The sequence below is a fragment of the Nyctereutes procyonoides genome, unplaced genomic scaffold (genome assembly GCF_905146905.1).
Source record: "Nyctereutes procyonoides isolate TBG_1078 unplaced genomic scaffold, NYPRO_anot_genome, whole genome shotgun sequence".
NCBI classification, from domain to species: Eukaryota; Metazoa; Chordata; class Mammalia; order Carnivora; family Canidae; genus Nyctereutes; species Nyctereutes procyonoides.
The window spans coordinates 7,244,924-7,262,911 of record NW_026575160.1 but is presented as its reverse complement, the minus strand read 5'-3'; the positions used below and the strand labels follow the sequence as shown (position 1 = coordinate 7,262,911).

The 17,988-nt window shown below is 37.1% G+C and overlaps 1 pseudogene; it reads left to right on the top strand.

The window, feature by feature from the left end:
* Positions 1–14,394: 14,394 nt before the first annotated feature.
* On the top strand, positions 14,395–15,917 carry LOC129502842 (26S proteasome regulatory subunit 4-like; annotated as a pseudogene).
* Positions 15,918–17,988: the final 2,071 nt, after the last annotated feature.

Here is a 17,988-nt window from a genome sequence, read left to right as displayed (position 1 = left end):
CACATTCAAATTCAAAAAGAAGAAAAGCCTTGAAAATGTTCTACCAAAGATGATCTTTCTATCACTTCTTGGGGTAGAAGCGTGATGAGTGGGTCTAGAAGGTCACAGCACATCCCTTAAAACTGTTTCAAGAGAAACATTACATAATGGCCAAAAGTTAATGATGAATCATAATTAATGATGGCATAGAACATAAAAGGCAATGTGCATAGTCCCTGCGGATATCAATATTCTCAAGAATCACTTTCCTTAATAACATAGGTGGAGCCTGTTACTAAAGCTGATTCCATGGCCACAGCCCAGAACTTCTGAATTAGAATATTTTAGAATGGAAGCTAGTATTATTCATTTTAATAAGTTCCAGGGATGATTCTAGTATACATCTGTTGGTATCTCATGAAAGGTTAGGGACATTCTCCCTTCTCTGGAAAATTTATGAAGCCTAAATTCCACACCCCAGTAGACCTACCTATCCAATTTTTGGTAGTTTGCTTGTGAGAAATTAGAGAAAAGGGATACATATGCTGGGTTCTAAATAATGATACAGACTGCAAAACTCACTATGTTATGTCCAAAAATCCCTGATTCATTATCCCATGATATGTAGCAAATATCAGTCAAAACTAATGAGTCATCACCTACAGAATTATATTTTATTAATCATGAGGACTGTCTTAGAAGTTATTGATACTTTAAGTCTTTATGAATGCAAAACTTATCAAATTCATATACTGACTGACTGGCAAAAGTATTTGCTTTCATGTTAACAGGCAACAGGTGGCTGCAGCAACTTTACCCTAATATTTTAAGGTAATTTCAACCATTGGGGTTTTAAAATTTTTTATCATTGAGGTACAGGGGACAATGTATATTACTTTCAGGTGCACAACATAGTGATTCGACAATTCTATATAGTATGCAAAGCTCACCATGATGCGTGTGGTTACCCTCTGCGACCATACAACATTATTACAGTAATAGTGACCAAATTCTCCATGCTATACTTTTCTAAAAGTTTATCTTAATTTTTGATGCATCTGCCCATACTCACACACAACTCACCTTATACATTTCTTGTCCCTATTCTTCAGGTTCCCATCTTTTTTAAGTATCCTAAGATCCAGTTTAACTATTTACGTTTGTTAATTTATTTAGTTTTAAGTTTATGTGCTGTTAGAATGAAATATTTATTCCTCACTATTCAAATTTCCCTAAGATAAGATTCTCACAGAACATTTCCAGTCTCTCTCCATCCCCTGGCAGAGAAGAAGAGGATGGAGAGATGTACCTGACTAATAAACAATATGTAGAAGAAGAAGTTGACCATGAGTAACTCAGCCTCCTCACCTTTCTTTCAAGAACCTCCCTGTCTACAGTGAGTATGCATTCTAGTTTGCTCTTTGAAGCCACAAATCTTACAAGACAAGAACTCCCATGAAGGAAAATCTGTGGCTGTTTTTTTTTTAATATTTTATTTATTTATTCATGAGAGACACAGAGAGAGAGAAAGAGAGAGAGAGAGGCAGAGACACAAGCAGAGGGAGAACCAGGCTCCATGCAGGGAGCCCGATGTGGGACTTGATCCCTGGTCTCCAGGATCACGCCCTGGACCGAAGGTGGAGCTAAACCGCTGAGCCACCCGGGCTGCCCTCTGTGGCTGTTTAAGGCTGGCTGTAACTGGGTGCGGAAAACTAATTCTGGAGATCAACATTAGGTATTTCATCATTGCCACATCCTGCAATGTATCATTTATCTGCATTAAGCTCATACTTTGATATTCATCTGTCTAAATGGTTTGTGTCTATCTCTAAATTGGTTTCCAACTCAGAAGGAAAACAAGAGTAACACTTATAGTATTCCTTCAAACTCCAAACCTATTATATAATTTCAGTAAGCATTTGTCTAATTTGTAACATACGGGTACTCTCCTTGGGTTTTCTTCCTATTCCTCTGTATCAACCTTCCAAGTAGACTCCATATTTACATTTAAGAAAAGCTATGTATGAGTTTGCAAAGAGTAGCCACATAAGAAGTTGGAAGGTTAAATGAGGCAGCAACATGAGAAAGATCTTTGTTTTTTTTTAATCTTAGTCTAGGATTATTAGTAATTTCATTGAGAGAATTTCCATTTCCCAGACCTTTTATTTCTCTGTGAAGAAGACTCTATTAGAGTCAAATGCTTTCTTTCCTCTGTCTGAAGGATGAAATGATGAAGGAAAACCTAAGAACACACGGCCCAGCCCTTCTGAATCCTGAGACATGCCTACCTCAGGGAACATGTGTACTGAATGTTCCCTGATAAGGAGCATTTGGGGTGGTGGCTCCTGTCTTTCCACAATTTCTTGTGCCTGTGCAGATAATTCTGCTTAAGATTGGTACATTACTTCCACAAACCTGAGCTATATTCTCCAAATAGTTTTTGTCAGTAATTTAGGACACATTAAGTGATTTATATTCCTTTATTTCCTTCTTTTTTGTTCTTTCTTTAAATTTTTTCAAAATGTTTTTTCTAATTACAAAAACAAGTATGTACATATAACAAGTCAGTGAAGACGTGTAATGTTTGTGATCTCTTCTTCCCTCTCTCCCATCCTACGGTACCCAAAATACCAGGTGTTAACACTTTTCTGAGTACTTTTAGAATATCTTTCTTACTCCCTTCTCTATGCTCAGAAAAGCATGTATAGACATATATACTTATACATAACTTTTTATGTACTAACTTAGCTGCATAATATTTCATATGGAGATGTATCATAATCAAATGAATCAATAATAGAAATTCATATTTTGCCCATTTTCATGAGGATACTTGGTAACAAAAATAAAGTATAATAAATATTATTTCAGGTTTATCTTTATTTGTTACTAATAATACCCAGTACTGGTAAAAATACAAGGAAATTCACTACTTCATAGTTCCTTCTAGAAAATTAGTAAATATTAACAGCTAGCTGTGTACATATTCACATTCTTTAACTCAGTACTTACGCTTCTGGAAGTTTTGAAAAGCAAATAATCACAATGTAAAAGTAAATTTTTAGAAAAGTATTTAATAAGCTTGGGAAATGTCCATAATATGTTGCTAAGTAAAAGTTTGTAGAAATACTATGACACACTAAGGTTCTTCTGCTATTAAAATAAATAAATAAAATCCATTATAGCTCAGTTAAGAAAAAAAAAAGAAAATGTATCATGAAAACAAAAGACAGGAATTAATTGGAGCCTTGGAAATATATTAACTACGGCCTTCATGGTAATTAGAACCCTCTCCCTGTTTCTGAATTCCATTCCTTTCCACTGGTTTGTCTTACCCTCCTCCCGTGCTCCAAGCTGACTTCCTCTGCCTTCTGTCATACATGTCAGAAAACATTTTGTCTCCCCTCTATTCAATAGACCAAGGAGTGTTGGTTGGAATCTCTTAATTCCAATTCTAAATCCCCCAGATGAAGATCTATTGTTAGGCCACTTAAGTAGTCTAATCAGCTGTGTGAGTATGGGGTGTCAAGGGAAAAGAGAGAAATAAAGAAAAATCAAGTCATATGCGTATAGACAAAGGGAGTCTTGCTTCCCATGGATAAGAAAAATATATGTATTTGTAGTTAGCCACCCAGGAATTTCATATCCATAATAAATTTAGATCAATAGATATATTAAGCCATGGATATTAATAAAGATTGTCTTATTTAGGAAGACATGAAAAACATTTAAATGCTAACCAAATATTATCTGGTTATTAAAGTGATAAATGATCTTAATCTCATTTTATTTTTCTATATATTTTTAATCTTTTAATAAATATGAATTACTTTTATAATGAAGGCAAATACATTAAAATAAATATGTCAAATAAAACTGAATAATAAATTACTAAAGATTCACATTAACCTTCATTTACTGTTTCATCAATAGATGTTCTGAAGACATGCAAATTTTAAACTAAATCAACTTAAAATGCAGAAGAATATTTGCAAAGTGCATGTACATTCAGTAAAATATTAAATTTAGTATACTCAAAGTATTGATATATATTATAGAATTAAAATATTAATCTGTTAACATTCACTTTGTTATCCTGCAGTAAACATATCTGGAAAATATGTACATGGCACTATAGATGGTTTTGTGCATTTTTCCTAAAGATTATTTAATTTATTTATTTATGAGAGATCCAGAGAGAGGCAGAGACAGAGGCAGAGGGAGAAGCAGGCTCCCTGCAGGGAGCCCGATGTGGGACTCGATCCTAGGACCCCAGGATCACAACCTATACCAAAGGCAGATGCTCAACCACTGAACCTCCCGTCCCAGTTTTGTGCATTTTTAATGAACTTCCATTAAAGTTTGTTGTGTAACTGAATATTAGTACACAGATGGAGGCCAGAATTCAGCTAACATAAGAAGACTGATTCAAAAAATGGGAAATTAGTCAGGATCTCTAGCTCCATATTATTTCAGTTGTTTAAAATAATTTTCATAATCTTTATTGATTTCAAAAATATAAAGTTATTTCATATATCCATACCAACAAATTGCAACAAGAAATAGAAATGCAAATTCAATTTCTTGATCGATAGAATCATAATTGAATTGCATTTGATGAATCGGCCATTTTAATACTCTTAAAATTATTGTGGTTTCCCTCTTGATAAAAATGGAGATTCTGCTTCTTGGTCATCTATGTAACCCTAACTTTAAGTTGTCCTTAGAGCCTGTGATTGCACCCAGAATGCTTATGCCACGTAGGCATCTTTTTTTTAAGGTTTTATTTATTCATGATAGACACAGAGAGAGAGGCAGAAACATAAGCAGAGGGAGAAGCAGGCTCCTGCGGGGCACCTTGAAGTAGGACTTGATCACACCCTGAGCCAGAGGCAGATGATCAACCACTGAGCCACCCAGGCATCCTTGCCACATAAGTTTGATAAGGCTCACACTATACAAGAAAAGATTACATTTTGCCAGGTATAATGTGCATCCACGAGTAAACATCGCACAATTAGATCTTGGAGTTATTAGGAATCATACGTATGTTTGAACAATTTTTAGATCACCTAAGGGCTGTGAATGTTTCAGAAAAGGGGGTGCCTGGTGGCTCAGTCGGTTAAGCAACCGAATCTTCATTTCACCTCAGGTCTTCATCTCACCTTTGTGGAACTGGAGCCCCACTTCGGGCTCCATGCTCAATGTGGAGTCAGCCTGAGATTCTCTCTCCCTCTGGCTCTGCTTCTGCCCCTGTTCATGCTCTCTCTCTCTCTCAAAATAAATTTTTAAAATGAAAGAAAGAGAAAGAAAAGAAAGAAAGAAAGAAAGAAAGAAGAAGGAAGAAGGAAGAAGGAAGAAGGAAGGAAGGAAGGAAGGAAGGAAGGAAGGAAGGAAGGAAGGAAGGAAGAAAGAAAGAAAGAAAGAAAGAAAGAAAGAAAGAAAGAAAGAAAGAAAGAAAGAAAGAAAGAAAGGCACTTCAGTTGTTTTTCCTAAAGTCAACCTAATAAAACCCCTCCCTAGGACAGTTGGAGTTAGTGTAGCAATGAAGGATAGGTGGAAGAAAGGCAGGCAGGGACAAGGGCCCTCTCCTAAGACAAAACTACCCTTAAAAGGAAAAAGACCCCATCCTGTTATTCTAGGCTTTACTCAATGCCCCAGCTTTAAGTCTTCCTACTGGGAGGACTTAAAACTTGTATGTGACAGAAAAGAAGGGAATGGCCTTGAGAGTCTTAACCCAGGCCCCTGGGACCAGCTTAACAGCCAGGAGGATTTAAACAAAGAGCTAGATCCAGTGGCCTACCACTGACTGGTATACTCTGGGGCAGTGGCAGCCCCAGCCTTCTTGGCCCCCAAGGCTATGAAACACCACCCTGGAAGGAGCCTTCCACCCTTTCCCATGAGAACAATGACCTGAAAGGTAGATGAAAGTGTGAACAAAAACCTGATTGGGTGACAGGTTCATACAGGGTTAATCAGATTAAAACAGCCCACATCCACAAGCCCCAAAAAAACCCTAGATTTAAACTGTGAAATCAGCAACCCTCTCAGGTCCCCTCCCTCTTCGGGAGTTTTGTACTTTCACTCAATAAACTTTGCTTTATTGCCCAGATCTCTTTGCCCAGTCCACCTCTTCATTCTTCCAAGCCGTGTGACCCAGAACCACGGACACTAACGAAAAAGAAATCCCACAGGCAGCCCTGGTGGCTCAGCGGTTTAGCGCTGCCTTCAGTCCAGGGCTTGATCCTGGAGACCCGGGGTCGAGTCCTGCGTCGGGCTCCCTGGATGGAGCCTGCTTCTCCCTCTGCCTGTGTCTCTGCCTCTCTCTCTCTGTGTGTGTGTGTCATAAATAAATAAGATTTTAAAAAATTCATGAACTGATCTAATGGAAAGACATACTCAGTTGTGTTTTTCAAACTCTACTGTAATCATTTCTTTTCATGCCTATTCCCCCAGAAGACTTTTTTTCTGATTCTGGAGAGCAGGGGCCAGGAGTGTGGTGGTCCTTACACCTTTACACCTCATTAGTTGAGGGACCGCTACCCAGAAGTGCCAAAAGTTGTCACTTTGATATCTAGATGACAAGAAAAACTAAAAAGCTACATAGGGACACATGCAGCTAGAGGAAGGGATTACATAGATGTTGAATTCAGATTTCTTTTCCCTGGTCCAAAAGACAGACTGATGGCAGAGGCCCAGGAATTACTGGCCTTGAGCCCAGAGCTGAGCTTGTTAAAGAGTCCAACAGTGACCTTGAACACAGATCTAAAATCATGTGGGTTTGGGAAAGGGAAAACACCAAGGCCTTATTATTTATTTTATTTTTTTTTTTCACAAACTCCCAGTAGCACGGTTTGAGCTTCTCTCCCAGTGAGCTCCAAGATCTTAGGCAAATGTGATCCTAAACAATTTCTTTCAAGGAGTCTATCAGAAAGATAGCATTAGTTGAGATGGCAGTTTTGAAAAAAGAGTAAAAATACGCTATTGCCCAATATCGGTTTTGTAAAAATTAAAAAATAAGATGGAAATACTAGAAATATAAAACCCTTCTATAAAGTTTTATGCCTGCTGTGCTTAACATTACACATTAATCCAATTTGCAGAGTTGGTAATCTGATAAAAATAAACAAAGCTCATATTTAGATATGAACTAAATTCCTCCATCTGTCAGAAAGCAACTACCACTTAAGCTGCTTTTTTACTGAAATGTGTCTATTTCAGGTCTTGCAACCACTAATGTGCTTGAATCATAAAATGAAAAAGCCTAAAATTTCATGTAAGATAACCTTTCCTCAGCATCCAAAATACTTTGCAATGTGATCCTCTTTTTAGTTTAAAAATCAAACTTTGGTTTACATCAAAAGCAGTTATGAATAATGAAATTGCTGTATGGCAAGCTTGGAAATAGATCAGAGCAGAAGTGGGGGAAGCAATGGAAGGGAGCCCTGACTACAACTTCAATCTTGTTTCCCCAGTCAGGCTGAATTAGTTCAGTACACCAAGACCACCGAAGACCTCCTTCCCTCCCCTACTCCTTTTTTTTTTTTTAATTTTTTTTTAATTTTATTTATTTATTTATTTATGATAGTCACAGAGGGAGAGAGAGAGAGAGGCGCAGAGACATAGGCAGAGGGAGAAGCAGGCTCCATGCACCGGGAGCCTGATGTGGGATTCGATCCTGAGTCTCCAGGATCGCGCCCTGGGCCAAAGGCAGGCGCCAAACCCCTGCGCCACCCAGGGATCCCCCCTCCCCTACTCCTAATCCTTAGTTCTTTCTTGCGCAGAGGCAATGAAAATAACCAAATTTATTAGGTAATTATTTCATGCAAATCATTATGTTAAATACTAAGTAATTCTCATAAATCCCCCCAGGAGGTAGATGCTATTGTTATCTGCACTTTAAAGATAAGCAAATGGGTATACTCAGGTTCTCAACAGCATAATTCACAGGAGCCCAAAGATAGAGGCAACCAGAGTTTGTTGACAGATGACTAGATCAATAAAATGTGAGATATATATAAATATATAAATATAAATACACACACACACAATAGAATATCATCCACCTTAAAAAGGAAGAAAATTCTGACATTTGCTACAATGTGGTAAACCTTGAGAATATTATGCTATGGGAAATAAGCCAGTTATAAAAATAATAATAATAATACCACATGATTCCACTTACATAAGGTACCTAGACCAGTTAAATTAATAGAAACAGAAAGTACAATACTGGTTGCCAGGGGCTAAGGGGAGGAGAGAGGGACTTGTTTAAGGGACATAGAGTTTTAGTTTTTTTTTTTCCTTAAGATTTTTTATTTATTTATTTATTTATTTATTTATTTATTTATTTATTCATGAGAGAGAGAGAGAGAGAGAGAGAGACAGGCTCCATGCAGAGAGCCCGATGCGGGACTCCATCCCGGGACTCCAGGATCATGTCCTGGGCCGAAGGTAGGTGCTAAACCGCTGAGCCACCCAGGGATCCCCGAGTTTTAGTTTTACAACATGAAAAAAGTTTTGGACATCGGCTGCACAGCAACCTGAAGATAATTAGCATGGACTGTACATTTAAAAATCAGTAAGATGGTAAATTTTATGCAATATATATTTTACTACAATTTTTTGTTCCTGCTTTATTCCAGGCTGGCATTGCAGGGACCTTTGCAGTCACTTTCTGTCTTGTTCTGGACTGATCCTCAGTCCCTAGACTGAAATCCTTCAAATGAAGCCTAAAGTCCTCCACAAGACATACGTGGTCCCTCCCGCCAAGCACCTACTTTTGCCCCCTATCTCACCTCATACCACTATTTCTGTTTCATAAGCTCCAGACAAAACCAGCACTTCAGAGGACCCAAATATATCACTTTGCTATTCAATTCTTCTGTGTCTGTATATGCTCTTCCCTCTACCTGCAACTCCTCCTTTCCCTTCTCACTGAAAAATATTTCCACTTATCCTTGAAGAATTATTTCACAGGTATCTAGTTTGGGAAGCCATTCTTGATACCCAAGGCTGCAAAGGACTCCCTCACAGTGATCTAATAGTTTTACAGAATGTAGAAAGTAGATACGTTTTAAAAATGCTTCTATATCCTCCATCTTGTTAAGGAGACTGAAGATTTGCTGGACAGAACAGAAGAATTATTCAAACAAAAGAAATAGATTCCAGAAAGAATAAAATTCAAAGTCCTTCGCAAGGGTTGGTCAACAGAAAACAATAATAATTTGACTTAGAGTAGAAAAAGAGAAAAAAAATCTATACTATTGCAGCAACACAATAAATTTGAGATTTTCCAAGAAGCTACAGTTAGAATTTTTTTTTTAGATTTTATTTTTATTTATTCATGAGACAGAGAGAGAGAGAGAGAGGCAGAGACACAGGCAGAGGGAGAAGCAGGCTCCATGCAGGGAGCCTGACATGGGACTCGATCCCGGGACTCCAGGATCACACCCTGGGCTGAAGGCGGCGCTAAACCGCAGAGCCACCCGGGCTGCCCATCAGTTAGAATTTTTGCAACAGAACAGATGACAGCCTTTCCTCCAAGAAATGGTTAAAAAAAAAAAACAAAAAAACAAAAAAAACAAAAAAAAAAAAAAAACGCTGAGACCTTGAAAACCCTGAGGATGTTATTAATGCCAAAATGAAGAGATGTACATTACCAAATGACAGCTTTCAGTTAAAAAATACAAAGACAGCATAATGAAGAATTGCTATATCTAATTAAGAGGTAATATATATTTCTGGACCATGGATATGAAATGTGAATACAAGTTAATCATTAGTTAATCAAACCTACCAACAGCTATCAATTGCTGCCTGACTCTCCTGGTAGGACACCTGACTCACCAGGGAAGACACCTGACTCATAGGAGGATTAAACACAAAGGAAATGGAGGATGCATCTCTAATGACTTTAAAGTCCTTATTGGAAAAACTGGAGGACTTGAGGGCCTAAGTGCCATTTTCTTTTCCTCCAACTGAAGGTCATGAATTTAGAAAGTAATAATGAGGTTGAGAAGTAGCTTGAGTCAGATCATGGAGCAAAGAATTCCGACAGATTTGGAGTTTACCCAATAAGTAATTAGGAGCCATTGAAGTTCTTTGCAGAGGGAAGTAAATTTGCATTCTACCTTATAAATCAGACTCGTATAAATTGGATTTATGGAATCAATTAAGTGTGACATAAATGTCTCTAAAATCTATTAAAACTAAATCATTTTACGAGACTTGAAAGACAAAGTATTAAATCCTGAGTGGCAATAACTCTACTAAGCTTTACTGGACCTTAATCATTGGCCAAATATTCTTCAGTCTTCTGTAATCACTTTTTATTTTTTTAATCTGAAATGCCTAAGGGTACTTACGACTAGTAAATGCACATCAAATCATATGTGCTTTGCAGGAATGTGAGAATGGTGCCCACCCCAGTCCACTGTTCCTACCAATAAGGGTAATACAATAGCAGCAATAACTACAATAATGTAATGACACATATACATGCACATCTATCTTTCCAGAATTACACCCCCCAAAATGGATAGGTATAATCTGTCATACTTAGAGGGTATATTTGCGGAAATGTCCATTACAATATAGATTTATATCAGTCACAAATGTTCTTATGGGGCCTCAAAAAAGTAACAAGATATAACAAGATGTTTACCTGTCTGCCAACTGAAAAGGATATGCCATATTTTAAAAGATACACTGGTAATAAATAAATATGAATTCATATTTAAAACTGAAAGTCTCAGGACACTTGGGTGGCTCAGTCGGTTAAGCATCTGACTCTTGATTTCGGCTCAGGTAATAATTTCCGGGTTGTGAGATCAAATGCTATGTCAGGCTCTAAGGTAGGCAAGGAACCTACTTAAGATTCTCTCTCTCCTTCTGTTCTCCCTGCTGCTCCCTCGTGCTCTCTCTCTAAACACACACACACACACACACACACACACACACAACCTTGAAAGTCTCAACAGTAATCTTTCTTAATTGCAAGCATGATTTTTTAATTAAATGGCTTCTAATTTGTACAACTCTACATAATCTGTTCCGAGACTGTGAGAACAGGATTATTTTTAACAGTGTTTAATGATTCTCCAAAGCAACCCCAGTGAGATTCGAATGTATATGTATTTAACACGCTGTTTCTAAAAGGATGTTCATTATGGGACCCATGGATTCTTATACAGTTCCACTGAAGCCAAGGAACCAGAAGGCCCAGGACTTAGTGTTAAATAAACTGTTTGACAGTAGAAGTATTACTGGCCCAACTTTTATCACAATAACAGTTCAATTATATATACAGCATTTGCTATATGTCAGGTACTATTCTAACACAGAAGATGACAGGTAGATTGATAGATAGACATATATTCATTTCATCTCCATCTTTAGCAAGCACAATCTGTATAACATCCTATACACCAGCTCTCATTACATTTACAAAACAGAAAATAGAGACACAGAGACACTAAATGACAGCCAGCATTACACAGGGAAGAAATGGCAAGGTTGGGATTTAAATCTAGGTAGCCTGGTTCCAGAGTCCTTTCCCAATCACCAAGTTTCAATGGTGCTTCTATAAAGTGCTGATTCAATTTCAACCTCCTTTGTGCTTGTACAGTACCCTATACACACCTCCGGAGTAATGCTTCTCAAATTATGGTAAAATAACAGTATGTATGTATATATGTCTATAGTTAACATTTTATACACACACACACACACACTATATATATATATATAGCATCACATTAATATTAATGCATAGATAGAATAGTATTCAGTACTAGTATATATTAATAATATGTTTTTTTTAATAATATAATAAGTTATTATTAACATATAATATATTAATGTATTACAATTACTATATAATTCTCAGTAATATAATCCAAAATCCTCTGTGAGCCCATCTGGGTCAGAAAGGATAGTTGTTCTATGACTCCTTGTACCCATATCCCCACAGAGTGATCAATACATGATAAACACTCAGTGAATGTATATCTGCTAATGAAAACCAATATAAACACCATGGCTCCTCACTACTATTGGGTCCTTCTGCCTACCCAGCTGGCATTTGTACTGTCTTTATGACGCCTGACTTTCCCCTTCAACTTCTTTATTTTTTTAAATATTGTATTTAAATTCAATTTGCCAACATATAGTATAACACCCAGAGCTCATTCCATCAAGTGCTGAACCCTGACCCCCTTTCAAATTGCTACCCCTGGAACTAAAGCAACAACAATGTAACACCAGCTATTTTAAAGACAACGATGATAGTAATAACTACAATAAAGACAGAAGTTAATATTTATTGAGCATCAACTATGATTTCAGTCTTTGTTACCCTGAGTGGTCAGTGTCTGGGCTCCATGCAATTCAGAAGGGAGCTTTCTCTGAGGCTGGTCTGCATGGAGTATACAACAGTCATCCAAAGAGCACTTTAAAATGGAATACCTATTCAGGAAAAAAGTTTAATCAAGAAACACCTGAGAGAAAATTATTTCTTTGTTCTGTGAGAGGATCTGCAATGTTTCTTTTTAAAAATCAAACCATAGTTCTTTCTTCTGGGTCACAGAGTATCATCCCTAGCCAGAGATTGCATTGAATGGAATGCAAAATCCTACTGCTTAGAATCTTAGTTAACATTTCAACCAACCTTTGGAATGCAATTAGAGGCAGTAACATTGAGTCACAATTTATCTCAGTGTAATGACTTCTGGCTTATATATATATATATATATATATATATATATATATATATATATGCCACATATATATATACACACACACACACACATAAAAGCTATTAAAGAATGAGACCAAGAGCTTTCTTCTTCACAATTAATATTTACTAAGTCTCCAGGGCTGAAATTACCTCAGTCTTTTCCTTCAACTCTACAATCACAGCTGTAGTGTTTTTCCATTACTATAGCAACCACAGGAATGCAAGCATTGTGTTTCCTTCTCTGTCCAAAACATATAAAAGGGGCCAAAGTAGCAACAACCACCAGGAGACAGATAAATACCCTAAAAAATGGTCATAATTAAGAATTTACATTTATGGGAGTATTTTGAAAGCACATCTGATTTCAGCGTACTTAGATCATTCAACTATAACAAAATACATATTCATTCAAGTTTATTGAATCAAGATTCATTAGTTTCATTTACAGAGACTTTCCACAAAGGAATCCTAAATTTACCAGTTTTGTCTTTTTGTCTAAACAAATGATAGAAAAAATCTCCCCTATTAAAGTTATAGAGAATTTTCCAAATTACATAAAAACAATGTCTTATTTATACCCAAAAGGGAGTTATAAAAGGACAAAAGTATAAGAATCTAATGAGTTGATCCCCAATTTTGTTATTTATACTTCAAAATCATAGTAATAGTAAGAACATTCCTTCATGCCTACAATTATACCTTTAATCAATTCATTATAAAGTAACACAAGCATGGTATTTTAAAAAGAACTCAATGGAACTTTCAAACATCTGACTCCCATTCTGCATATCTATGGTTGTGACTGAAGGTTGTGACTTTAGAAGTCCTCAGTCCAATTTTGCTATAATAAAACTAATTTTAAGGTAAAAGACCTGTGGCGTAAATATCAGTTTTCTTCAGTGTAAATCAGTAATTTTAGGCTTTGGACATAGACACATTCGTAGATTTGGTTCATAAATGTATTTGGGGGAAGAGAGGGTAAAAAGGATTTAAAATATCCTTCTCCATCACCTATTGTGATCTCTTTTTTCAGAAAAAAAAGAACTGATAAAGAGGTAAAATGATGATGTAGGTAGATTGATAGATATCTCAGTTCTCACAAAGAAAGGTTCCTGTCATTTAGTAATTTTTTTTTAATTTCCAAGGAAGATGGTTGCCCTGATTATTTTCTAAGGGCACACATATTAAATGTGTGCACTAGCCCTGCCAGTCTACAAAGGGCTCTTCCTTAGAAGATGGACTCCTACACCAATGTGTATCATCTACTGAGATAAGTGCTACACTAGATGCATTTACAAAACACAATGGAAACACACAGGATGGGCCCAACTTTTCCTGAAGTAGCTTCAGAGAGGGAGGATTGTTTTCAGTTGGGTATTAAACACTTTGCATTCACCAGATGAAGATATGATTTTAGGCACAGGAAGCCAAGTGGAAGAAGTGTGCAAGAAGATGAAGCAGAAAATGAACAGGGAATGGAAGAACTAGCAAATTGGTGACAATTTTAAAGGGATAACTGGGGAGATGGATTATAGTTTACTATAACAAGAAAACTGTTATAGTAAACCAAAGGAGAAGTTAAACAAAGAAGTCAACCAAAGTATAGTAAACCAAAGGAGAAGTTAAATAAAGAAGTTATGGTAAAATAGAGATTAATTAGAAAGATATTTAGGGGCCGAAGCAAGATGGGTCAAAGTCAGAGTGGTAGTCATGGCCCTGGAGGTGGCAAGAAGGATGACAAGGACAAGAAAAAGAAATATGAACCTCCCGTACCAACTAGAGTGGGGAAAAAGAAGAAGAAAACAAAGGGACCAGATGCTGCGAGCAAGCTTCCACTGGTGACACCTCACACTCAATGCCGGTTAAAATTATTGAAGTTAGAATTAAAGACTATCTTCTCATGGAGGAAGAATTCATTAGAAATCAGGAACAAATGAAGCCTTTAGAAGAAAAGCAAGAGGAGGAAAGATCTAAGGTGGATGATCTGAGGGGAACCCCAATGTCAGTAGGAACCTTGGAAGAGATCATTGATGACAATCATGCCATCGTGTCTACATCTGTGGGTTCAGAACACTATGTCAGCATTCTTTCCTTTGTAGACAAGGATCTGCTGGAACCAGGCTGCTCTGTCCTGCTCAACCACAAGGTGCATGCTGTCATAGGGGTGCTCATGGATGACACAGATCCCTTGGTCACAGTAATTAAGGTAGAAAAGGCCCCCCAGGAAACCTATGCTGATATCGGGGGATTGGACAACCAAATCCAGGAAATTAAGGAATCCGTGGAGCTTCCTCTCACTCATCCTGAATATTATAAAGAGATGGGTATAAAGCCCCCAAAGGGGGTCATTCTCTATGGTCCACCTGGCACAGGTAAAACCTTATTAGCCAAAGCAGTAGCAAACCAAACCTCAGCCACTTTCTTGAGAGTGGTTGGCTCTGAACTTATTCAGAAGTACCTAGGCGACGGGCCCAAACTCGTTCGGGAATTGTTCCGAGTTGCGGAAGAACATGCACCATCCATCGTGTTTATTGATGAAATCGATGCCATTGGAACAAAAAGATACGACTCAAATTCTGGTGGGGAGAGGGAAATTCAACGAACGATGTTGGAACTGTTGAACCAGTTGGATGGATTTGATTCAAGGGGTGATGTGAAGGTCATCATGGCCACAAACCGGATAGAAACCTTGGATCCAGCACTTATCAGACCAGGCCGCATTGACAGGAAGATTGAGTTCCCCCTGCCTGACGAAAAGACTAAGAAGCGCATCTTTCAGATCCACACAAGCAGGATGACGCTGGCTGATGATGTGACCCTGGACGACTTGATCATGGCTAAGGATGACCTCTCTGGTGCTGACATCAAGGCCATCTGCACAGAGGCTGGTCTGATGGCCTTGAGAGAGCGTCGGATGAAAGTAACAAATGAAGACTTCAAGAAATCTAAAGAAAATGTTCTTTATAAAAAACAAGAGGGCACCCCCGAGGGACTGTATCTCTAGCGGACCAGAGCTGCCTTCAAGGAGATGGTTGGGCGTGTCCTGACCCCTCCAAGGGAGGAGGTGGGGGAAGCCCCCGGAGGAAACCATGTTCCAGTTGATCTTTCTTAGCAAAACCTCCCGTGTACCTTTTTGCGCGTGATGTGTAGGACACCCCCTGGGCTGCCTTCCTCTGTGGGCCACGTGCAGTGCTCTGTCCCCAATAAAGCGTGCTCCCCCTCCAAAAAAAAAAAAAAAAGAAAAAAAAAGAAAGATATTTAGGAAGGAGACTTTACAGGACTTACCTTGGGTACATCTCAGTGTCAATAAAATAGACTAGTTGAAAATAACCATAACTTCTTTTTGTTGCTATATAATTGACCTATAACATTATATTAGTTTCAGGTATACAACATTATGACTTGATATTTGTGTATATTGAGAAATGATTGCCACAATAAGTACAGTTAATGTCCATCACCTCATATAGTTACAATTTCCTTTTCTTAGGATGAGAAGTTTTAAGATCTACTCCCTTAGCAACTTTCAAATATATAAGACAGTATTACTATAGTCATCATGCTATACATTCCATCCTCATGGTTTTATTTTAAAACTGGAAGTTTGTACCTTTGGATCATCCTCATCCATGATAACTTATCACTGGAAAAACATAAATGGCAAAAAGTGAGACATATATAAAATTCTAGATTTGTTCAAAAAACTACGTGTCAGCTTCTCTACTTTGTAGTATCCTCCACTCATTATGCCCTATCTTTGCTCTCCAGTTTACCACCACGATAGTTAAAAATACAGTTAGTTTAGTACCTTCTCTGACATTTAACAGAAATTGAAACACTTACCAAAGTAATATGTAAAAAATGCCACAAAAAAGTAAACATGTAACCTCTTGTACTCTCAAACTAAGAAATTTAAATATTTCATAATTATTTTTCCTTTGTCCTTTGATCTCCATTCCTTTCAGAGAGAAGAAAAATACTTTTTAAAATGTAGCAATCTGGCAAATATACTTTTAAATATTAAGGAAAGAATAGTATATCACAATCATATTGTAGAGAAAAAAATCTACTTTAGTATTTTTTAAATAAATTCATTTTATTATTTTGTACTTTAAGAAATTACTATAGCTTGGGATGCCTGGGTGGTTCAGTCAGTTGTGTCCAAATTTGGTTTCAGCTCAGGTCAAAATCTCAGGGTCCTGAGATTGAACCCCCTGTTAGCCTCCATGCTCAGTAGGGAGTATGCCTGAAGATTCTCTCCCTCTACCTCTCCCCCTATGTCCCCGTGCCCATGCACTCACTATCTCTCTCAAATAAATAAATCTTTAAACAAAAGAGAAATACCTATAGTTTTGTAACATGTTACATGAGTATGTAACATTACTGTAGAAGCTTCTGCCTTGCAAGGACAAAGTAAGACAAAAGACTATAATCATATGACCTCATTACCATTAAAGCTTGAGAAAAAACAGTATATTAGAAAGATTAAAAACATATCACATTCTCTCTCTTACCTTCATTCAATATTATGTTATGATTTATATTGTTGTATATCATTCAGTGCCCTTGCCTCTAACTGCTGCATTGTAATAGGTCGCATCTATCACATTTCTTATGTAGTTTACTTGCATTAGACAGCTAGGCTTCCTTTACCTCTCTGCTACCACAAATGTCACTGTAAGAAACAGACTTAATTTTGCTAAGCCTATAAGATTGATTTCCAGAATGACTACTTAGATCTATGCTTTCACTAGCAGTGCAAAAAAAATTAGGTCTTCCCACACTTTTGCCAACATTTGCCAATGGCCCCCTTTCTTAATTTTTGCCATTCTGAGTGAAGTGAATGATGGTTATTGATACATGAATTCACAACTCTTGCATTTCTAGTAAATTCAAACATTTCTTCATACACTTGAAAGCCATTGATAGTTCCCCTTCTATGAATTGCCTATTCATGCTAGTTACCCATTTTCCAATTTTGCTTATAGTTTTATATATTCGTTACTTAAATTAAAGTCTCATGTGCACATAAACTCCCCATGTTTTACATAGATAAATAAGTATTTTACATGGAACTCTGTTTGCAAAGCTCCTACCTGTGAACAGTCTTGCAAAGGTATTTTTTTTCCCTTTCTAAAACTTAACCTAACAATTTTAAGGCATTATTTATCAGAAACTTTATTCTTCAGTGTTCACATTGCCTGAGAATTTACAGTAAGTGAAAAATTCAATTGAGATGAAAATCTATATACAGAGCATTGGGAATCTTT